General features: G+C 39.7%; 10 non-coding genes across 10 annotated transcripts; all 10 read right to left on the bottom strand.

Moving 5' to 3' along the window:
- Nucleotides 1–11,311: 11,311 nt before the first annotated feature.
- Nucleotides 11,312–11,384, bottom strand: trnam-cau. Its single transcript has one exon. It is a non-coding gene; the product is annotated as a tRNA-Met (tRNA).
- A 1,354-nt stretch (nucleotides 11,385–12,738) lies between these two features.
- On the bottom strand, nucleotides 12,739–12,811 carry trnam-cau. Its single transcript has one exon. It is a non-coding gene; the product is annotated as a tRNA-Met (tRNA).
- Nucleotides 12,812–13,216: 405 nt separating this feature from the next.
- On the bottom strand, nucleotides 13,217–13,287 carry trnag-gcc. The gene has a single exon. It is a non-coding gene; the product is annotated as a tRNA-Gly (tRNA).
- A 951-nt stretch (nucleotides 13,288–14,238) lies between these two features.
- On the bottom strand, nucleotides 14,239–14,311 carry trnam-cau. The gene has a single exon. It is a non-coding gene; the product is annotated as a tRNA-Met (tRNA).
- A 411-nt stretch (nucleotides 14,312–14,722) lies between these two features.
- trnag-gcc lies at nucleotides 14,723–14,793 on the bottom strand. Its single transcript has one exon. It is a non-coding gene; the product is annotated as a tRNA-Gly (tRNA).
- Nucleotides 14,794–15,745: 952 nt separating this feature from the next.
- On the bottom strand, nucleotides 15,746–15,818 carry trnam-cau. The gene has a single exon. It is a non-coding gene; the product is annotated as a tRNA-Met (tRNA).
- Nucleotides 15,819–16,230: 412 nt separating this feature from the next.
- Nucleotides 16,231–16,301, bottom strand: trnag-gcc. Its single transcript has one exon. It is a non-coding gene; the product is annotated as a tRNA-Gly (tRNA).
- A 948-nt stretch (nucleotides 16,302–17,249) lies between these two features.
- On the bottom strand, nucleotides 17,250–17,322 carry trnam-cau. The gene has a single exon. It is a non-coding gene; the product is annotated as a tRNA-Met (tRNA).
- A 676-nt stretch (nucleotides 17,323–17,998) lies between these two features.
- On the bottom strand, nucleotides 17,999–18,071 carry trnam-cau. The gene has a single exon. It is a non-coding gene; the product is annotated as a tRNA-Met (tRNA).
- Nucleotides 18,072–18,483: 412 nt separating this feature from the next.
- Nucleotides 18,484–18,554, bottom strand: trnag-gcc. The gene has a single exon. It is a non-coding gene; the product is annotated as a tRNA-Gly (tRNA).
- Nucleotides 18,555–23,321: the final 4,767 nt, after the last annotated feature.

Raw genomic sequence — 23,321 nt, 5'->3', positions numbered from 1 at the left:
AACCAAAAACCAAAAACTTACCAATAATTTCCCAACCTGTCCACTTGTTCTATTTTCTGCTCATGGTGATAATCTTCTTCTCTGCCTTATCAACAATGGCAGTACATGTTAGCTCCTGGGACAGTTGGGAGGGCTTTTGTTCTTAAAAAAATGGGTCTATTGCCAAACACAATTTGATATAGACTTTGATATATAAATGCTATGACACCTACACTGTAGACAGAACAGCAACTAAATTAAAGGGTGTAAGAACTGAGAAACTTAACAACTGGTAAAAGCCATACCCTGTATCTGCATACCCTTTATTGTAATAAATGATTGTAACTTGTAAATACAGAAATCGTAAGTCAAAATAACTGAAGAAAAAACGGCTTGCGTGCAGATTAGTCACATTCCTAATATTCCTAAATGACCTCCCATCACTGCACGGAAATCCACAGAGGGCACACAAAATAGAGATGGTCATCTGGAAACAAGATGATAATTGATCACAGTGATTATGAATCGAACGGCTTGGAAAATCAGTAAAAGTGTGACAGCGGACCAGCTGTGTGGCTGTGTCCCGATGATATAAAAAGAACGGTATATTTCCACCAGAGAGACGGAAACGGAGAGAGAGACAAAAAGAGAGAGAGGGAATGTGCAGGATGGGATGGGGGATAGCAAATCTGCTGTTTTGCTTTCCCCCAGCTGCCTCAGCTGGGCTTTACAAGCTGCAGCTGGTATAGTTGATCAAAACACATTATTATTATAAAACATGTTTTAGGAAGCGAATGCAAACAAAGGCATAGCCAGGCAATCGATCTTTCATTCCGCGGTACAGTATTTGGTCTGTTTATGCAAAAATGGAGAACAACCAGCGAAGACATAAATTGGTGATATCCACGAAAATTCTCTACAAGTGAAAATATGCAATGCAAGGAGTATTTTTTTCTTAAGATCTCTTCAATCAAAGCAATTTACGTTCAAAAGAATTAACTTTTCCCTGCTTGAGGCGGCGAGCTTGAAGAAAAATATCCATCCATACATTCTTTCATTCTCGAGACCAGAGGTTTTCATTTGTAGTTTGCTCGAGGAGGCAATTATGGTACGATTAAGGTACTTCTTCTTGGAGTTTAAACTGAGTAAAATCTAAACACAGGCATGGTTACACACTTTTAGATTCAGTGTGACGTACACTTTCCAAAGATATCATAAACTCCAACGTCCATCACAGGCAAATATCCATAAATCCACTTTGAAATCAAGGGGGGAAAAATGCCCCTTAGAATTCCAGAACTTGTCTGAGAACCAGTCTGTTTTTTATGTTTTTTTCAATATCAAAGTAATTTATTGATAGGTGTTGTTACATCCATGGGTAAATTGCAAACAGGAACCAGTAATAGCTAACTCGGCATACTTTAATGCTGCCAATTTGCCAAAATATAAACAAATATAGTCTAAAAAAGATTACAGCCCACAGCAAAACTGATAATAGGAGTTATAAAATCCAATAATATTAAATATTACTGACATTTTTTTCTTGTTGCTCTATAAATACAGTATAAGGGTATATATTAAATACATTGTGCAGGAGGCTTACCCCAAAGCTTCGACCCAGTTAGACACCTATGAGCAAAAGTTTCAGCTTCCTCTCTTTGGGAGGAAGCCCATATAAACATCAAGAGAGCATGCACCCTCCTTTTAGAAAGACCCAGTTGGATTCAGACCTTGCTTTGAGGTGACAGTGCTTAACGCCGCGCTTCGGTGCTGCACAGCCCTAAAACATTCATGGAAAATTTAAGAAGTCATAGAGAAGTACAACATGTCAAACACAATTATTATTGCTCTGCAATGTGGTGACAGGAAGACATGCTGCACTGCAATTTGTAAGACAGCTGACTCTGAAACCTGCATGAGTCAGGGATCGATTCCTGGCAGTACCCACTTCTTGAATGCAATCTCTCCATGCCTTTAGCTTGCCATTCTGTGTGGAAAAAGAGAAAATGTGTGTGGTTGTGTGGAATTCTTATCTTAAGAAAAAGAGAGATTATGAGGAAGAGTTTACTGTGATTAGAAATCTCATGGGGATTGATCAGAAAGAGACTGAATTCTCATGATATTGTTCTGACGTCAAAAGGGTCCAAGGTATTTCCAGCTCGGACCCAGAGTGACTCAGTGTTTTCTTTTAATTATCTCCAAAAGCAGAAACCAGACCTAAAGCAAAATTCACATGGAATAGTTAGGATTCTAAACATGAACTAATCAATTTTCCCTCAAACCACTCTCTCGCGTCAGCGGGCGATGAAGCTATGATGCGCATCGATCATATAGATGCCGCTTGAGCAGATAACGCTGAGCCAAATGCGTCATCCCGACAGGGAATGCACTGTGGTTCATACTGCTTTCACAAAGCAAGGCGAAAGTGCTCATCTGGAGAGAAATCTAGGTTACAATTGCTGTTGACATGCAATGTATCATGGTGTGAGACAAACGAAACATCTGCCTGGCGAGGGGATTTAAAGCTATCTGTCATGCCATATAGGCAAGCTTTACAGCATGTGTTTTGTTTGTGTGTGCAGGGTAGAAGTACTTTAACACGGTAAATGCATATTTGTGACTAGACAGTTCATCAAATGAGATTGCAATGATAACAGTCTTACAACAGATCGGATTTTAGCTCATGGTTGCCCAAGCTTTCTAGGATTTGAAAATAAGTTATTAAACAGATGTATGTATTTTTAAAAATGTGTATAATCTGAAATACGAAATGGCTTGTTCCAGATATACAATAACCAATTTGCTTCCTTAAATTTCTCACTCTAGATGTAGACCCATGACCTCAATGAGGATGCCAGTTAGTGGAGTGGTTTCGCTTGAGTATAACATGAGTAAGTGACTTTGAGGCTGGTTTTTATTGGCTATGATGTTCCTGTACACCCATAGTTGCAATTATTTTGAGAATTGATCAATTACTTTAGTTATTTTTCAAGCAAAAATTCAACATATTCACAACTTAAATTTTTTATATTGTGATGTTTTGCATTTCCTTATCTTATGCGATGGAAAGACTTTGGGTTTTGGTCACCATTTGGATGAAAACGGTGACTAAAAATTTGATTAGTTCACTAGTTGTTGACATTTTATAGACCAATTCCTTCATCGAGAAAATAATCTGCTGATTAATCAATACTGGAAATAATTGATAGTTGCAGCCCTAGTTGGATAGCTGTTCATATTTGAAACCTTCATAATTCCAATATAAAAAAGTTTTTCAAGGCAAACCTAAGTTCTACATATAATCCATCATAAATCTTGATAGCAGTTATTATGATCAATTTTTTTCTTCATTTTCAGTTATCCCTGGTTATTCTAAAAATGAAATGTGCAGTTCATCCACATTTGAAGCTAATATGAGACTTTGAGAAGCAGAAGGATGGAAGTAGGACAAAAACACAGGTTTTGGTCAGGGGATCAAAAGCGCTAAATTGTTTGACCGGGCCATATATCTAGACAGGACAGCATAATGACCCCACAGTTGCCTCACAACAAGAGGGTCCTGGGTTGAACCTGCAACAGACAACTAGGCCTTTTTTTGTGGAGTGTGCAAAAGCTTTCCTCTAAAGTTTTGGCTATGGTGGTTTTCACTTGTTAGCTTTGGTAGATTTGGTGACTGCAGATCGCCAGTAGGTGTGAGTGGTTGTCTGTCTCTATGTGTCAGACCGACAGGACTGCACCTGTCAATCACTTGCTAAATGTGTGCTGGGATCATCTCCAGCCCCCCATTGCCCTGCTAAAGAGAGGCCAGTATAGATAAATGATGGGCACATTTATACAAATGTATTTACAAGAATAATAAGAATAAGAAACCACCAAAGCTCTGTTTATCTGTATGAATTCCTAGATTGAAACCTAAAGAGGAGAATGATTTCTGACCATAGAATTATTTCCCCATTTCTGTGTTTATAAAAAGGTTACACCCAGACATGAACAAAATGAAAGTTGCCACACAGTAGTGCTGCAGCTGGGGGCTGTTTTCATGCTGTGCTGTTTGTAGCATCCTCCTCTTCTTACCTTTTTATGTTCCCTCATGAATCCCTTATGTGCTCTCAGGAGCACAATCAAGAGAGCCTTCTGGGCATTTCGCAATGATGTATAGTCCTGGGGAAGTGCAGAGGCGAGGTATCTGTAATACGTGACGTGGTGTTGTGATACGACTAAACAAGTCCAAGGTCGTCCATTGGTGATTAAGAGACCCCGTCGGCTGAAGCTCGGGATTCTATTCAAGGTTTTTCTTGAAATAGTTGTCGACTAATGGCAAATCAATAACCGAGCGGAGGGATGATTAAACATTCCGTCTTTGACTAATGACATTAAGGCTCGAGCTCCTCATACCATTAACACTCCTCAGAAACCCCAGAAACCCCCCAAAAAAGGCCTGGCAGATTTGTAGCTCAAAAAAACACACACAGAAATTTTAAGTGGAGCATATATCTGCAATCGTGGCTCATGAGAGGAACAGGGCTAAAGGTGCAGCAGATCAGGCTGCATATAAACGGCTCCATCTATTTTCAATTAAAAGATGCCATCGATTCAAGCCTATTGGTATGCATGGGAAAACAGCAGATGAGTGAGGAGTGTTCCTAGTTGTTCTTACCGCTGAGAGGAAAGTGAAGGGCGTTGAAGCAAATCGAGCCGTTTTGTACACACCCGTCTTAACACAAATTAACCAAATTCTAAATAAATTTGTCATACTCAGGGTGGGGATTCCGGATAAAGGGAGATTAAGGGTAGCAATGCGGTAAACAAAGATAATCCCAATGCTCAATAATGCAACTCACCTCCCTCTCAGAGGATGGAATATATTTGTTGCCACTTATGTACAAATGATCTCTAGAGGCAATCACTCCCATTGAGTGAGTAAGTCAGCAAGCTCTGAATCAGTGTTTCATTATGGTGTGCCATGTAATCAAGACTATTAAATATTCAAGTTGTACTGTTAGTTGCAAAACATTTCAGGAAATAATCTGATAAATTGCTTTAATTCTGCTTGGCAACTGGCCAAACCAGAGTAAGGTCTAATTTACCCAGGATAATCATCATTTTCTAAAGCAATTAGATTAATAATGTTACTCAACAAGCGCTTTACAATCACCATCAGCATTTATGTCACTTGGAGGTCTCACTCTTTCTCCCACCATCTCCCTCTGTTTTCTGATTGTAGCTATCATGCCCAGTCATAATGTACATGTATTAGTGTCAAGTAATGATAGCAAGCATTTAATGCATATGCACTGCTAAATCATGAATCATTCATTCTGCTAAGACAATGTTAATGCTTTACCCATTACATTACAAAGGACAGAGTGCAATGCAATTATTAATGTTCTCAATGATTTTCTATGCCAGATTAAACAGATATATACACAAGGTTTTTCAGTGTTATCCACATGTTTATCCTCAATTTGCAAATTGCTATTCATCAAAAAGAATACATTAACTTTAAATAAATATAGTAAAATCTAGTTACATGACTAATGTAATAAATATTAATATCTGATTCAACTCTAATTCATACTTTAATGGTTTATGTCGTACCCTTAATTTCCTTGATGTTATTTTAATGTGGTAATGTTAAAAATGCTGTAAGTAGGATTTTGGTGCTGTTGATACAGTGGGGTTATTGGGTTTATTTCACAGTAGCACTAACCTGATGCTGGCATTTCTAACTTTAAAAAAGATCACTGATGAATGATGAACTAAGACAAGTAAAAAAATCAACTTTTCAAGAAGTTCAAGATCAAATAGCCACATTCACAGGGCAGGGAGATCAATTCTGTTTTATGATAGTTCCTGCTGGTCACCAATGAGGTCAATAAAGTTAACAGGTTAGCAAGTTATTTAATCTCCTGAAATTCTTCTGAAAAATAGGGATCAAAGCTGAAATATAATTTATGAAGTTGTTTACTTCGCCTTGATTAACCTCTAAGGTTCACAAATTTACAACTGCATGTTGTGTTGAGTGGCCAGAAAATGGTATTACTTAGGTATGTATATAAAATACCTCAATAAAAGACATATTTAAATATTTGCACATTGTCTATGTGTACTTACCATATACTAGCAACACACAGAAACAGACAAAGAGACACTGTGGTTTAACGAGCAGTTAGTTCACAGGTTGCAGCTATTTTTTGACCAACAGCAGGGGTTGGTGGTTGCGTGAGGTGTCTCTTATTATTGCTAAAATTGATAAAGACCAGTGACTATGGCAAAATATATATGTTTAATAGCCGAATCAATTGGAAGTAACAGTTTACCACTTGGACCTATTTGTGACTTACGGAACAGTAATTTGTGCCATTCCATATTCCTTCTCTACATCCGGTTTCAACTAACTGTATCTGGTTTCAACTATTCTGGCCGCACACAGATTTGTTTGGAGTAAAGTTTTGCTCATCATTACATAAGCTATCCTGTACATGACTACCATGGTCTCATGAATAGTCAACCACGGAAGCAGACTTAAGAATCTGCACAATTTCGCTAATGAAAAGGAGAGTATGTAAACCAGACAGCAGCCCTTTACGCAAAGGATAAAAAATGTAAGATAATAATTACAGTATCTATCTACATAATAATCTCTTTTGAATGCCATCACAAGAGAATGGGTGATGTTATAATCATGTTCAAAAACAGTGTAATTCATAGCCCTGGTAGCAGCACAACAATGCTAAAAATGTCACAGCATTCTCATGAAGGCATTTAGTTGCTGAAAAATAGCAGATTTTAACTAGTATAGAGACAGTAAATCAACAAAAGTACCCCAGAGTATTGCTACGTAATGTCTGACCCAATGATGGATTTCACAAATTAGCATGAACTTCACATGCTGTGGCCAGGGGCGAGGAAGCATGCAATTTGTCATTTCTCATGCATTTCTTTGTACAAATGGGATCCATCAGATAGATAGCATGCTGACAGCGGTATTCACTGTTTGGATTCTTTAAAGGGGTTCGCCTTCTAGTTTCGGAACAAACTTTTATTCACTTTAATTGCTGTTCATGTTTACCCATGAACAACATGACCATTTTCGAAAGCATTGTTTCGTTTGACTGGGTGTGGTTTATACAGCCATTGGGAACTGGCCAGAAGGTTTTCTGTGCTGGAGTTTGTTAGCCTCTAACAACATTAGTTCAGGCAATAACCAGATCAGAAAAGCAGCCAGAAAGAAAAAAAAAATTAACTTTTCACATGGTTGACAAGCAAATAGCAGAGAAAAGAGCAGAGGAGCAATTATTGGGGCTCAGGGCTATGAAACTCCTCATTTTCAGTGAAAATACCATTGCCAGACAAGGCTCAACTTCCAAACAAAATGGGACTCACAGGTGGGGACTTGGTTTAGGATTAATGGCCAATGTTGGAGACCACTATGACAAAGTAATGAAAGAAAGACATATGACTGGAGTTCAGCCTGGCCGAGCTTGGGGGCCTCCATGCCTGACAAACACATTATGTGCCAGATGAACTGATGGGAGCAGAATACAGAAAAAGACTGTCAGTGGAGGAGGCACACACAGTATAAACTGCACTACATAAAAGACAGAAAGATCAGTAACTCAAAGAATAGAAAGGCCAACATTCAGATTTCCTCCAGCTCGTAGCTTGTTAGCTGCATGGAGCCTGTATTAGTCTTCTTTATCAGTACAGCACTGTTCTTGTATTTATTACTAAATTCTTTTTAACCTAGTCTTTTTGAGTCTACAGATTTGAGTCAAATGAATTGTACTTTCAATTCTTCTCCTTCACAGATTGAATAATAAGAATTATTCAATCTGTAGCAACATCACTTATATTCACTCTAAACTGACACGTTCAAGTTTGATACTTAAAACAGGTGAATCAATTTGATAATCAAGATCCTGTATCTGTTGGATATTCTGCCATTTCATCATAATCCAATACAGTGTCACAGTAATTCTCCTTTTTGCCAATCAGAGACCAATTAATTATTTGTCATGGCTTCGTAGGGATCTTAAATGTGTTAACTCATCTATTAACTTTATAAACTCATATCTATTAGGATTTGTTGTGTCATCTAGCGGACATTAAACTTAAGTAATACATTAGGTGCTTTGCAAATCTAACCTACCTTTGTGATAACATCAGTTCGTAAATGCACAAATCCAGAGTACTAAAATGTTTTGTTCCAAATAATAATGAAACATGTAAACGCATTACAAAATAATGAGCTACCTGCTGTCAACCTTGACTATCCTTCTCTAGTTGCCCTCTGCCTGTGTTTCCCTTGACATGTACCCGGGAGTGGCAGGTTGCTGTTCTCTCTGGTTACCCTCCCTCACCTAAGTATTAGGAGAATGGAGAGAATGTAGCGAAAGCTACCTGTAGCAACACAGCAGGAAACGACCCACTGCCTGTGAGGCCTATGTGTGTGGCCCTACATGCTGAGTGAGGACCCTAAGGCAAGACAAGGGCTTTCAAACTCCTTGCACCCTGACAATTGGCTCATCGGGCTTTCACTTAAAACAAATAAAATTGTATTAAATGGACAGGATTTGTAATTACGTAAGATTTTAGTAATATTGACCAGGGATTTACCCAGTTTTATTGTACAGTGTGTTGGATGATAGGTTTACCACGTGAGGGGAAAAAACTCTCATGTCTGTGTGGCTTTCAGGAACAGGACGTACCTGTTTTTCATTTCACAAGGGAAAAGCAAATTGTTGTAGGAAGCCAAATGAAAGGGTTACTGCTCCTCCACCATTTCAAACTGTGTCGACGCAGTGCTTGAGAAACTACATTGCGAAATAATGCAGGTCTTTTAAGTAGGCGACCTTATTCAAGTCAAGGTACCCAAGGTACATGTAGCATGAATGTAATAAACACTACCACAGGTTGAAGAGCTTTGTGCACTCAAAGCATCTTGATGACAACATTACATTCTTGAATCCTCATTGATGTATTGGTAAAGGCTAACATTCCCATCATTCCAATTTGATACTGAAAAGTACTAAACATTTTTTTCTCTCCCACATACCATATTGTCAAAGGTATGCTGGCAACAGCGGCAAACAGGTGGACACTGGTGATGAAAATATTATGTGCTTGGCTACCAGATCAATATTATTCAATTGGCCAATAGATCAGAAAAATAAGTGTTAAAGCTTAGCAGCATGGTTAGGGGCAGGAGAGACCGATAAACTAGGGAAAACCCCAACAAAACTATGAGCAACAATGAGCTCTCTCTCTGAACATTAAGTCTGCCTTAACAAGATCTTAATGATGCATATTAGATACTGTAGTTACTGCAGTTGTAGAGAGGAGACAGTAAAAATGCCTCATCGCATTTACATGTATCCAACTCCCAGCAAAACAAGGTTCATGATTCAGAGCGAGGAAGTATGACATTGGGGCAGTGGGATGTTTACCTCACTGTAAACAAACTGCAAAACTCAAACCCACTGCTAAATGAAGTCGACCTTGACTTTTGTTCTCCTTAAGATTCTCCTGTTGCATTAATGTACAACAACCACTGCTAGTGGTTTTCAAATTTACTAGTTTGTGAGGGCAATTATCAGTGCCATTATTCGTTTTCTGCTACAGTGTTTCTCGTCGACTATGACCAGACATACTTTTAACATGTGAAGATCGCAGTAGAATCCAAATAAGAACCAAGAACACAATCTCAAGCTCAAATACATGAAACCTGTGCTGTAATGTATCCTCTGTAAAACCTGTCAAAGTCAATTCAGTTTCAGTTAACTCAGTCAACTCCACCTCTGCTTTATCTCCTTGTGTTACTGGATTTCCAAAACCTTTTTGAGTACTGATTTGAGGTCAACACACGGGTACAAAGGGAGTGAAATAACACATTTCAAAAGACCGTTTTGGTCATTTGTGTTCCTAATGTAAAGTGATATTTAATAACTACTTAATGAATTGATAAAACTAAAGTTCCTGTCAAAAGTATCAAAACCCAACTGGAGTTTTGTGTATAGTTGAATTACACAGTAGTATAGGTTTTATTGATGTCGCAGGGATATGTATTATAATTTTTTAATCCTTGATCATTTTCCACAATTTCATTACCAATAAAAGCCTAACTAAATAAAAATGATTATCATGGCTTTTATACATATTTAAAATGATTCCAAAAGACTTTGGAATCGTCATTACTTCCCCTGCAATCATTCCTCAATGACAGCCTGATATTCAAACAAAAGTCACTTTATTACATCTCCATCACTGAAATGATAAATGTGGCAGCATTTGAGTATCTCTAGAGTTCCCTTTACAGAGTATGTTGTATGTTTGCAGTAGTGATTTACAGCATGTATTTAAAAAATTAGAAACCTGTCCCTAAAAAGTTAGTTATTTTTCCATTCACTGCTTTACCTATTATGTCTAACCCATGTACAGTATATCAATTTATATAGAATTCCTGCATTTAGCTAGGCTTTAGAATTGAAAAAATAACAACCTAATTTAGCATCCAATATCTCTGGACACCAATGATTGTCAATGATTGCCGTGTTATTGTTATTGTAGTAGGGTAGACATAATGGTAATTTTCCAATAGCTTTTAAAGGAAATTGGCCAAGTTATTACAAGACAGTATTCCGTTGATTCACAGTTTTCTCGAAGCTTAGATTCAACCTATAGCTCATTGCTGCTATTGTTTAGGTTATATTTGCATATACAGTGATGTGCAAAAATTTTAGGTGCCTTAGATGTTTAGATAATAAAGAACTATTTTCCGTGACAAGAAGAACAAGGAGTTCTGCAACAGAGGGTCTGGCCCCAGCACAGACCTGATCTAACCATCATGGAGTCAGTCTGAGATTACGTGCAAACACAGAAGACACTGAGAAAGCCTAAATCCACAGAAGAACTTTGGCAAGTGCTCCAAGATGCATGGGACAGCCTAATTGTTAAGTACCGTGAAGTGTACAAAGGAGAATTGGTGCTGTTTTAAAGGCAAAGGGTGGTCACACCAAATACTGATTTGATTTAGGTTTTTTCAGTTTACTGCACTTTTTATGAAGTTACTTGATAAATAAAAAATAAGTGATTGCATTATTTTGGAAAGCCTCCTCACTTTAAATTTAGTGCCTAACACTTACTGTATGTTTCTTCTTAAATGTAACTACTGCAGCATGATTTGTCCTGTATTCATATCCATCTTAGGAAAGGTTTTTGGGCAAAACAGATAAATTAATCGCTGTCCAAACTGCAAGTTTAATTACTTTTCTTTGCCACAGCTCAATCTAAACAGTGGACAGTATATACAACAAATGTATAGCAAGAGAGATGCCCCGTGTGAGGGTTGAACTCACGACCTTCAGATTATGAGACTGACGCGCTGCCTACTGCGCCAACGAGGCCCTTGTTGCAGGAGAGATTGAAGAGAAAAATCGCCAAGATATTTCCATGTAAATGCATAAAAGTCACTACTTCAATTGAAAAAAATGCAGATACAATGTGTATTACTGGAGCACTGCTGTGTCCAACACAATGTACCGTACTAGTGTGGCCTGCTACACAGGGATCACCGCACCTCTGCTTTTGCATTATTTTGATTTGATTTACATGAGAAGAGAGCGACAAGAAGCCAGATGTTTTCAACCAATGCAGCAACGATGCCCACGAAAAGGACCAAAATGAAAATATATTTTTTGATCTATCAAAAAGCCAATGTTTTCACTGGGGCGTTGATACGGCTTTTTAGGGGGAATCTCTTTAAATAAAGTTTCCAAAAACAAAAACTAACGAATAGAATACCCTGTTAAGTGTCTGCCAAAAATCAGATTAGCTGAAGACTCGAATACTTTACCATCTTGTTCATTAGACTTCGAACCCACAGAGTAAGCAAGGTATTATCCCACACCATTCTGCTTTTCAAAGCTATGGCAAACATTGTCCATGTGTAGCCAGAACTACACTACTGTGTAGTGGTCGATCACTAGATTTCACCAGACTTTATATTATTTTGATGTAACACAGCTGAAGTGTCCTGTTTCTTGCCACTGCTCAATATAAACAGTGGACAGTATATAACACTAATATATAAGCAGAGAAGAGATGCCCTGTGAAATCTCTCACGACGACCTCTCAGATTATGAGACTGACGCTGGCTGCCTGCCGCAACGAGGGCCCTTTGTTGCAGGAAATTGAAGAAGAAAAAAATGGCGATATTTCCCATGTAAATGCATAAAGTCACTACTTCCATAAAAATGCAGATACAATGTGTATTACTGGAGCACGCTGTGTCACACACAACATGTAGTAGTAGTGTGGCCTACACAGGGGATCACCGCACCTCTGCTTTTGCATTATTTTGATTTTGATTTAAAGAGAAGAGAGAGAACAAAAAGCCAGATGTTTTTAGGGTCTCTTTAAATAAAAGTTTCAAAAAAAAAAAACTAATAGAATAATCTGTTAAGTGTGTGCCAAAAAAATCAGATTTGAAGAGACTCGAATACTTCTCAATCTTGTTCATTAGACCTCGAACCCACAGAGTAAGCAAGGTATTATCCCACACCGTTCGACTTTTCAAAGCTATGGTAACATTGTCCATGTGTAGCCAGAACTACACTACTGTGTAGTGGTCGATCACTAGATTTCACCAGACTTTATATTATTTTGATGTAACACAGCTGAAGTGTTTCCTCCGTTCTCTTTGCCACTGCTCAATCTAAACAGTGGACAGTATATACAACTAATGTATAGCAAGAGAGATGCCCTGTGTGAGGGTCGAACTCACGACCTTCAGATTATGAGACTGACGCGCTGCCTACTGCGCCAACGAGGCCCTTGTTGCAGGAGAGATTGAAGAGAAAAATCCGCAAGATATTTCCCATTACTTCAATTCACAAAAAAATATGGATGCAATGCCTGAAAAAATGCAGATACAATGTTTATCTCTGGGGCACTGCTGTGTCCATCACTGTGTCCAAACGGTACAGCAAGTGTACTGTCTATGAGAACTGACTGTTCACTTATCGTCTAATATATCCCAGACCTGGACATGCTCAGTTGACGTGGGGACCGTTAAGACAACATGAAGACAACATGAAACAAATCAAAAAAGCATGTATTTGTAATTGTGTAGTTTTTTGTGGCGTTAGTAAATACAATTCTTGTGTAACAAACCATATTCACAGGAGAGGCTTTGCTATCAAAACGTGTAATAATCCCGAAAAAATCAAAAGTCAGTTGCATTGGCCGGGAATCGAACCCGGGCCTCCCGCGTGGCAGGCGAGAATTCTACCACTGAACCACCAATGCTCACGTGAAGGGCTTTTTTTCCCCCAGCGCCGACGAGGCCCACTAAAGGGGCCTGTACTCAGCCTACACTGTTTGCCGGATGGTCAGATGGCTTCAAAAAACCCCTCATCCCACATCTTTCCGACGTCAGATTACGAGGGGGGGTTCTGACCATTACTGTACCTTTCTACAGTCAGACATTCACACCCGTTTCTCGTCGTGAGTGGCCAGCTGTGTAGAGGCAAGAAAGCAGGCAGAGTTTAAACTTCTCTCTCAAGCTGACTTGAATACCAAAGGTTTTTCCATGGGCCTGCGACAGTTTGTTAGAGCAACATCATGCCAAACCATACGTCCTACGTATATTTTGCCTTCAGGCAGTACAGTAATCCCCAAAAATGAAGAGCGTGTTGCACTGGCCAGGAAATCAAACCTGGACCTCCTGCTCCACAAGAAGGCAGATGTTTTCAGCCACCGCAGCAACGATGCCATATAAAGGGGCCAAAAAGAAAATATATTTTTTGATCTGCCAATAAGCTACAGTGTTCACTTGGGCGTTGATAAGGATTTTTAAGGGGGAATCTCTTTAAATGATGTAAAGTTTTCAGGTGAAAAAAGAGAATAAAAAATGTGCATGTGAGAGAGAAAGACAATTCATAATGCATATCCAAATCCCGTTAAAGGAGCTAACGAATAAAATTGCTTGTTAAGTGTCTGCCTGGATCAGATTAGCTGAAAACTGAATACTTCTCAATCTTGTTCATTAGACTTCGAACCCACAGAGTAAGCAAGGTATTATCCCACACCGTTCAGCTTTTCAAAGCTATGGCAAACATTGTCCATGTGTAGCCAGAACTACGCTACTGTGGCCTGCTACACAGGGATCACCAAACCGCTGCTACTGCTCTACTCTGCCCTGTACTGAACGGTCGAATGGCTCAAAAAAAATATACGACTAATGTATAGCAAGAGAAATGCCCCGTGTGAGGGTCGAACTCACGACCTTCAGATTATGAGACTGACGCGCTGCCTACTGCGCCAACGAGGCCCTTGTTGCAGGAAAAATTGACGAGAAAAATCGCCAAGAGTTTTCCATGTAAATGCATACAAGTGACTACTTCAATTCACACAAAAACATGGAGGCAAAGCCTGAAAAAATGCAGATACAATGTGTATCTCTGGAGCACTGCTGTGTCCATCACTGTGTCCAAACGGTACAGGGAGTGTACTGTCTATGAGAACTGACTGTTCACTTATCGTCTAATATATCCCAGACCTGGACATGCTCAGTTGACGTGGGGACCGTTAAGACAACATGAAACAAATCAAAAAAGCATGTATTTGTGATTGTGTAGTTTTTTATGCGTCAGTAAATACAATTCTTGTGTAACAAACCATATTCACAGGAGAGGCTTTGCTATCAAAACGTGTAATAATCCCGAAAAAATCAAAAGTCAGTTGCATTGGCCGGGAATCGAACCCGGGCCTCCCGCGTGGCAGGCGAGAATTCTACCACTGAACCACCAATGCTCACGTGACGGGCTTTTTTTCCCCCAGCGCCGACGAGGCCCACTAAAGGGGCCTGTACTCAGCCTACACTGTTTGCCGGATGGTCAGATGGCTTCAAAAAACCCCTCATCCCACATCTTTCCGACGTCAGATTACGAGGGGGGGTTCTGACCATTACTGTACCTTTCTACAGTCAGACATTCACACCCGTTTCTCGTCGTGAGTGGCCAGCTGTGTAGAGGCAAGAAAGCAGGCAGAGTTTAAACTTCTCTCTCAAGCTGACTTGAATACCGAAGGTTTTTCCATGGGCCTGCGACAGTTTGTTAGAGCAACATCATGCCAAACCATACGTCCTACGTATATTTTGCCTTCAGGCAGTACAGTAATCCCCAAAAATGAAGAGTGTGTTGCACTGGCCAGGAAATCAAACCTGGACCTCCTGCTCCACAAGAAGGCAGATGTTTTCAGCCACCGCAGCAACGATGCCATATAAAGGGGCCAAAAAGAAAATATATTTTTTGATCTGCCAATAAGCCACAGTGTTCACTTGGGCGTTGATAAGGATTTTTAAGGGGGAATCTCTTTAAATGATGTAAAGTTTTCAGGTGAAAAAAGAGAATAAAAAATGTGCATGTGAGAGAGAGAAAGACAATTCATAATGCATATCCAAATCCCGTTAAAGGAGCTAACGAATAAAATTGCTTGTTAAGTGTCTGCCTGGATCAGATTAGCTGAAGACTCAATACTTCTCAATCTTGTTCATTAGACTTCGAACCCACAGAGTAAGCAAGGTATTATCCCACACCGTTCAGCTTTTCAAAGCTATGGCAAACATTGTCCATGTGTAGCCAGAACTACGCTACTGTGGCCTGCTACACAGGGATCACCAAACCGCTGCTACTACTCTACTCTGCCCTGTACTGAACGGTCGAATGGCTCAAAAAAATATACAACTATTGTATAGCAAGAGAGATGCCCCGTGTGAGGGTCGAACTCACGACCTTCAGATTATGAGACTGACGCGCTGCCTACTGCGCCAACGAGGCCCTTGTTGCAGGAGAAATTGAAGAGAAAAATCGCCAAGATATTTCCATGTAAATGCATATAAGTCACTACTTCAATTCACAAAAAAATATGGATGCAATGCCAAAAAAAATGCAGATACAATGTTTATCTCTGGGGCACTGCTGTGTCCATCACTGTGTCCAAACGGTACAGCAAGTGTACTGTCTATGAGAACTGACTGTTCACTTATCGTCTAATATATCCCAGACCTGGACATGCTCAGTTGACGTGGGGACCGTTAAGACAACATGAAACAAATCAAAAAAGCATGTATTTGTGATTGTGTAGTTTTTTGTGGCGTTAGTAAATACAATTCTTGTGTAACAAACCATATTCACAGGAGAGGCTTTGCTATCAAAACGTGTAATAATCCCGAAAAAATTAAAAGTCAGTTGCATTGGCCGGGAATCGAACCCGGGCCTCCCGCGTGGCAGGCGAGAATTCTACCACTGAACCACCAATGCTCACGTGAAGGGATTTTTTTACCGCTGCGCCCACGAGGCCCACTAAAGGGGCCTGTACTCAGCCTACACTGTTTGCCGGATGGTCAAATGGCTTCAAAAAACCCCTCATCCCATATATTTCCGACGTCAGATTACGGGGGGGGGTTCTGACCATTACTGTACCTTTCTACAGTCAGACATTCACACCCGTTTCTCATCGTGAGTGGCCAGCTGTGCAGAGGCAAGAAAGCAGGCAGAGTTTAAACTTCTCTCTCAAGCTGACTTGAATACCGAAGGTTTTTCCATGGGCCTGCGACAGTTTGTTAGAGCAACATCATGCCAAACCATACGTCCTACGTATATTTTGCCTTCAGGCAGTACAGTAATCCCCAAAAATGAAGAGTGTGTTGCACTGGCCAGAAAATCAAACCTGGACCTCCTGCTCCACAAGAAGGCAGATGTTTTCAGCCACCGCAGCAACGATGCCATATAAAGGGGCCAAAAAGAAAATATATTTTTTGATCTGCCAATAAGCCACAGTGTTCACTTGGGCGTTGATAAGGATTTTAAGGAGAATCTCTTTAAATGATGTAAAGTTTTCAGGTGAAAAAGAGAATAAAAAATGTGCATGTGAGAGAGAGAAAGACAATTCATAATGCATATCCAAATCCGTTAAAGGAGCTAACAAATAAAATTGCTTGTTAAGTGTCTGCCTGGATCAGATTAGCTGAAGACTCAATACTTCTCAATCTTGTTCATTAGACTTCGAACCCACAGAGTAAGCAAGGTATTATCCCACACCGTTCAGCTTTTCAAAGCTATGGCAAACATTGTCCATGTGTAGCCAGAACTACGCTACTGTGGCCTGCTACACAGGGATCACCAAACCGCTGCTACTACTCTACTCTGCCCTGTACTGAACGGTCGAATGGCTCAAAAAAATATACAACTATTGTATAGCAAGAGAGATGCCCCGTGTGAGGGTTGAACTCACGACCTTCAGATTATGAGACTGACGCGCTGCCTACTGCGCCAACGAGGCCCTTGTTGCAGGAGAAATTGAAGAGAAAAATCCGCAAGATATTTCCCATTACTTCAATTCACAAAGAAATATGGATGCAATGCCAAAAAAAATGCAGATACAATGTTTATCTCTGGGGCACTGCTGTGTCCATCACAATGTAAGCGGTACTAGTGTGGCCTGCTATGAGAACTGACTGTTCACTTATTTTGATTTGATTTACATGACCTGGACAAGAAGCCAGATGTTTTCAACCACTGCAGCAACGATGCCCACTAAAGGGACCAAAATGAAAATATATTTTTTGATCTGCCAATAAGCCAATGTTTTCACTGGGGCGTTGATACGGCTTTTTAGGGGGAATCTCTTTAAATAAAGTTTCCAAAAACAAAAACTAACGAATAGAATACCCTGTTAAGTGTCTGCCAAAAATCAGATTAGCTGAAGACTCGAATACTTTACCATCTTGTTCATTAGACTTCGAACCCACAGAGTAAGCAAGGTATTATCCCACACCATTCTGCTTTTCAAAGCTATGGCAAATACCGAAGGTTTTTATTGTCCATGTGTAGCCAGAACTACGCTACTGTGGCCTGCTACACAGGGATCACCAAACCGCTGCTACTACTCTACTCTGCCCTGTACTGAACGGTCGAATGGCTCAAAAAAATATACAACTATTGTATAGCAAGAGAGATGCCCCGTGTGAGGGTCGAACTCACGACCTTCAGATTATGAGACTGACGCGCTGCCTACTGCGCCAACGAGGCCCTTGTTGCAGGAGAAATTGACGAGAAAAATCGCCAAGAGTTTTCCATGTAAATGCATACAAGTGACTACTTCAATTCACACAAAAACATGGAGGCAAAGCCTGAAAAAATGCAGATACAATGTTTATCTCTGGAGCACTGCTGTGTCCATCACTGTGTCCAAACGGTACAGGGAGTGTACTGTCTATGAGAACTGACTGTTCACTTATCGTCTAATATATCCCAGACCTGGACATGCTCAGTTGACGTGGGGACCGTTAAGACAACATGAAACAAATCAAAAAAGCATGTATTTGTGATTGTGTAGTTTTTTGTGGCGTTAGTAAATACAATTCTTGTGTAACAAACCATATTCACAGGAGAGGCTTTGCTATCAAAACGTGTAATAATCCCGAAAAAATCAAAAGTCAGTTGCATTGGCCGGGAATCGAACCCGGGCCTCCCGCGTGGCAGGCGAGAATTCTACCACTGAACCACCAATGCTCACGTGAAGAAAGTCTTTTACCGCTGCACCACTACTCAGCCTACACCGTTTGCCGGATGGTCAGATGGCTTCAAAAAACCCCTCATCCCACATCTTTCCGACGTCAGATTACGAGGGGGGGTTCTGACCATTACTGTACCTTTCTACAGTCAGACATTCACACCCGTTTCTCGTCGTGAGTGGCCAGCTGTGCAGAGGCAAGAAAGCAGGCAGAGTTTAAACTTCTCTCTCAAGCTGACTTAAATATCGAAGGTTTTTCCATGGGCCTGCGACAGTTTGTTAGAGCAACATCATGCCAAACCATACGTCCTACGTATATTTTGCCTTCAGACAGTACAGCAATCCCCGAAAATGAAGAGCGTGTTGCACTGGCTAGGAAATCAAACCTGGACCTCCTGCTCCACAAAAGGCAGATGTTTTCAAGCGCCGCAGCAACGATGCCATAGAAATGGGCCAAAATGAAAATATATTTTACGTTCAGAATAAATCCCTGATGAATGATATGTTTTTGTTATGATTGTGTGACATTGAAAAACAACAAAAAAACAACAAAAAAACCAAAACAAAACAAATATATTTGCCAAAGGAAACAATCTGTACAAGTCCTAAGGGGTTTTAAGCAAATTTAATTTTTACCTGCTTTGGTTGAAAATAGCTCTGGATAAGACATTATCAGAGTAGGCAGCGGTTATGGGTCGGGATTTTCTTATCACTTTGTTGGAGGATTGTGGAATCATACAAGTTAGCCTGTAGTTTGGCAGCTCCATATCCCTGCAATGAATGAAGTATAAGTCTCAGCATGAATTGTTTGTTCTCAGTTGCATCTCAGGCTGAGAGAAATTGTTTTTCCTCAGTAACTGTCACCGGTTTCACGGTTCTTTTATTACTGCTCTGTGAAAATGCCTTTGCTGACAGAGAAATGCCTGGAACTGTAATGACTGTAGATCCATTTTTAATCATTAGTTTGACAGTGATGATACAACAGTCTTTATAGCAGTTTGCTTTGTAGAAGTCCCCGTGTGTTCTTTGTTGTTTTGTTTTTACAGAAATGGGGGAAAAGATCTCTTCTGTACTTGTGTATGTAGGTCCATGCAAAGCTGACAAAACAGTCTCAACTCAAGGCCCACTAACTTGCTTGTTCTGGACCACACCGACCATAATACAACTGTCTTGTTAGGGGGGAAAGTTTTAGAGTTTGCTCAGTTGTTATGGAACTTGATGTTTAAAAAATATTCTGAGAGCTTTTAAGAGCACTTTTTAGGTTCCATGGCAATTGAGCATACTAGCTCTGCTGAAGAAGACCATGTGATATGAATGAAAGCCCAGTAATATTGGAAAAGTGCTAAACGACCTTGAGTTTAATTTTTTTTTTTTTTTGTCAACTTCTGTTTCCAAGGTCAAAAATGAACTGTAAAGCTCAACTTTTACACTAACATGGTCGAGAGGATCTAAAAGTGCTGAGGTGAAGAACGTGGCCTATCGTTAAAAGCTCCAGAACGAGTGAATAAGTGGACCTTGACTTGCTTCCAAGGTCAAAATGAACTGTCAAGCTCAAGGTCCACATAAACTGATAAAATGGTGGCATCCATTAAGTGGCATCTTCCTATACATCAACATTAAATTGATACTATTCATGCAGAAGCAGCAAAACAAAAGACTAGAAAAGATATAATGTAGGGCCTGAACCAAGGCACCATGGGAGATCCTGAAGCTACACAGGGGGTCAGTTTCACACCATTCATGCACACTCCGTAAACACACAGCAAGTGTTCATCTGAATGTGATTTAAACAGGTTCTCCAACAGAGGAAGGGACAGATGAAAAATAAACCCCTTCTGACAAACTGCAACAATGTCTCACTGCCTGATTGCTAACAATATTGAGAAAAACAATTGTGTGAGTGGCAGCCCCACAAGACAGCAACCTTCACAAGAAAATAAATTGGAAATTTGAAAATAAGCTGTCTATTTCGCATTGTTGGTGGGGGCAGATTCATTTGTTTCTTTGACAATCTGTTATTTAGAAACAAAAATATGACTTCATTTCAGCACTTGGTAATCACTGTAATAACAAAGTCAGTATGTGTGTGTGAGCCTGCATGTGATAGGATGAGGAGGAGGGAGCGAGGACGAAGGAGAGAGAAATGTGGGAAGAGGTCTCTCTTCGCCTCCATACTGTGCCCAATAAGCATGTCGGAGGAAGAACAGATTGATAATGACTTGTACGGAAATCCCAAGTAGCCCTTCACGATATGCCAGTTTATATAATAAAACAGTTTCTTCTCAGGTGGAGCAGGTAGCTTTCAGTCTGTGGGAAAATGAAGAAGGCGACTATTAATGCAGACGGCAAGACGGCATTCACGGACAGCAAAGTAATGGGCAGCAAGTACAAACCTAACTAAAATGGCTTACGACATCACAACAACTCAAGATACGCATGGGCTAACATGCGGGACTTCAGCCTACTTTTCACTGGCACTCCCCAACTGTTGGAGTCGACAACCATTTTCAACCCATGTTTAATCTGCCTAGAACCACTCATGCGTGTAATACGCATTTATCATGAATGAACAATGCCAGCCCACCCACCGAACACAGCGGCTCGCCGCCTCAGATACCAAAACATGCAGTTATGTTAACCACAAAAAAGACTCGATTTTTCTGTTAATTCATTGTGACTTATTTTTTGACGGACTCAAAAAAGAGGAAAAAGAGGAAAAGACGGACTCCTCTTTTCCTCTTTTGTTGCTCGATGGTCACACAGAGCTAAGAGTAGTGAGTGTTTCTGCTGTGGAGGGATATTTATAGTCTACTGGCTAAAGTATGTGCTTAAACTGTGTCCCTGTAATGTATATGAGGTCTTCCCCTTGTTGTTGGCCCTTGTTATTACTTAGTACCTCTGTATGGCTTTCATCATGTCAAATTCTGGTAGATTTTTATTTATATTATGATTGTATTTATATTGATTGTAACTTTGTAAAAGAAAACATTGGAATGCTAACATTCACAATGACAATGCTAACATGCTGATGATTAGCAGGTATGATGTTTACCGTATTAACTGAGTCTGTTATATCCTAAAATTTGCGAATTAGCTCTAAACACAAAGTACAGCTGAGGCTAAAATTTCATAAGATTTGCAGGAATGTATTAAGCACGTTGAAATTTTGACCTCACAATGGTGCTAGTCGAAAATGTCAGGGAACACCAGAGTCAATTCATCCTTTAGGGACCTTGGATATCCATAACAAATTTCACAGTCATCCCTATAGTTGTCAAGCTATTTTACTCAAAGCAACAAACCTCACAGTGGGGCTGGAGGAAAAGCCGAAGGATCACCGAAGTTATTAGGGTTCATCACCAGGGAACCATGAATGTCTGTACAATAAATTGTGCCAATCTATGTAGTAGATGTGGAGAGAATTTACTGAATACATGAAAGTGGCTAGAGGATTCATCCTTTGCTGGTCATGGAAGTCTGTAAAATCACTGGAAATCCAGATAATAGTTGTTGAGATATTCCACTCTGAATTAAAGTTGTGCACAGACAGATCTATTGTCATTGCCATAAGCAGAGCTACAGCACGACTGTAAAACACACTGTATATACTAAAGCAAAGACCCTTTCTATCACTGATGGAAGCTTTATATCAAAGGTTAAAACCAGAGACTATTTTTAGTGTCAGTGTGCAGACTTTTATCCAAGAATATCACAGCTCACAACTTTTTCCCTTGACAAGTTACACATTAAAAGGAAACACAAGTCTGTAGGCCCACCAGGAAGGTAGTATTTTTAATCTATGGATCAAAGAATTCATCTATAGACATCAATATGATCTTTGTAGTGCTGTTTCCGGGATTTGTCAGTATTCCTCTCATATTACCAGGGTCATTAAATCCTCTGATTTTGGCTGCTGTGCTCCAGCCTGGAGCTGTAATATCGCCCTGGTGTCAAGCTGTTAGTGGCTCACCTTTGAACAGCTCTGCATGGGGTGGCTAAAGCCCTTTCATGTCAGTAATCATAGGATGCATAATCATAAAATGGTTGGGTTTGCCTGAAGCATGGTGATATGAAATGACCGCAAGCAGCAGTGGACAAAATGGATTATATTAAATAAATAAGACATTTAAAAAGGAATAACTTTAAAGTATGAATAAAATGCAACAACCTTTGTTATTTCTTATCTCTATTAATCAGCAGTTGTGGTAATTGTAGTTGTAGTACAAATACCATTGTGGACAAATACTTTGTCACAAGTTAAAGCCATGCATTCAAATTTTTACTGAAGTAAAAGTATGTATTATGCAGAACGGCCCATTTCAGAATTATGAAAATTATATTATATTATGGATTTATGTGGGGTTTTTTGTATAAATTATTTTATTTGAATAATATATTTTATTATTTGTGTTAATTATTACCCGGATTTGTAAAGTAACTAGTACCTTTGATTAAACGTTTGATCAAATTCATGTAGTGTTGTAAAAAGTAAAATGTTTGCCTCCAAAACGTTGTGCAGCAGAAATAATGAGCATAAAAAATACTGAAGTTAAGGACAGTTATCTGAAAAACTGTATTTTAGTAAAGTAGTTTAGTCAATTTACGTAGTTACCTTACACCACTGGTAATTAGAATTAAACTGTAGTTGCAATCAAACATTTCCATATATAGTACTTGACATTCTGGTTTGAAAAGGGTGGTCTGACGGAGCCATGGGGAGACCAGAAAGATTCATTTTAATCCCTGATCATAGAAATCATCACAAG

The sequence above is a fragment of the Xiphias gladius genome, chromosome 13, assembly GCF_016859285.1.
Source record: "Xiphias gladius isolate SHS-SW01 ecotype Sanya breed wild chromosome 13, ASM1685928v1, whole genome shotgun sequence".
Classification (NCBI taxonomy): Eukaryota; Metazoa; Chordata; class Actinopteri; order Istiophoriformes; family Xiphiidae; genus Xiphias; species Xiphias gladius.
The sequence above is the reverse complement of the archived record's forward strand: the minus strand, read 5'-3'. Positions and strand labels throughout refer to the sequence as shown.